Genomic DNA, 899 nt, shown 5'->3' with positions numbered 1-899 from the left:
ACACAACTTCTCTCTGCCTCAGTTCTCTTATTTGCAAAATAGGGATTCAATCTCTGTTCTCCCTCCTATTTCGGCTTTGAGCCCCAGATGGAACCTGATTAGCTTGTATCTACCCCATTGCTTAGCACAGTGCTTGGCACATAGTAAGCACTTAAATACCATAATTACTGCGATTGTATCCCCCCTTTTAGACTGTGAGCCCACTGTTGGGTAGGAACTGTCTCTATATGTTGCCAACTTGTACTTCCCAAGCGCTTAGTACAGTGCTCTGCACACAGTAAGCGCTCAATAAATATGATTGACTGATTGCTATTAAGTACCACGATTATTTTGGTTATTATTATTATGGGGTTGTAGTTCAAAGAACCCCTCTCAGGGTCACACCTGGAGAGTTTCCAGTACTCTACCAGTCTCGGCTTCAGGAGGGAAAGTCAGGCAGAGGCCTACCCATTCCATTCCTAGCTTGGGCAGTGGCTAGTGAGTGGGAGGCAATCTGCTACAAGTCAAAACACACCTGTGCTGAGCAGCAGCTACATGGTAGAGAGTTGAGGGCAGAGACTCAAGTTGACTGCATGGAAGAAAATGGTAAACCACTTCTGGCTTTTTACCAAGAAAACTCTATGGATACTCTAAATGATTGCAGGTGGAGGTGGGGCATTCTGGGAGAGATGTGTCCAAGGAGTTGCTATGGGTCAGAAATGACTTGACAGTATAAAACAAGACATGTTCAAAATGTGTCCTGGGGAGGCTCAAAGAATTCTCAGCCCAATTGTCTCCTTAACAAAAAAATGTTACTGTTTAAGGGGACTAAAGTCCTAAGGTCCTGAGCTTGCCCTAAAGGCTTCTTCTAGAGGAGAACTTTGCTGGAGTTAACCACCCTATGTAGTCTGTGGAGAGAA

The 899-nt window shown here is 44.7% G+C and overlaps 1 non-coding gene across 1 annotated transcript; it reads left to right on the top strand.

Annotated features, from left to right (window-relative positions):
• Positions 1-366: 366 nt before the first annotated feature.
• On the top strand, positions 367-504 carry LOC119943183. The gene has a single exon (XR_005455652.1). It is a non-coding gene; the product is annotated as a small nucleolar RNA SNORA7 (small nucleolar RNA).
• The last annotated feature ends 395 nt before the right edge of the window (positions 505-899 follow it).

The sequence above is a fragment of the Tachyglossus aculeatus genome, chromosome 21, assembly GCF_015852505.1.
Source record: "Tachyglossus aculeatus isolate mTacAcu1 chromosome 21, mTacAcu1.pri, whole genome shotgun sequence".
Lineage (NCBI taxonomy): Eukaryota > Metazoa > Chordata > Mammalia > Monotremata > Tachyglossidae > Tachyglossus > Tachyglossus aculeatus.
Note: the sequence above shows the minus strand (reverse complement) of the source record. Positions and strands in the feature narration are given on the sequence as shown.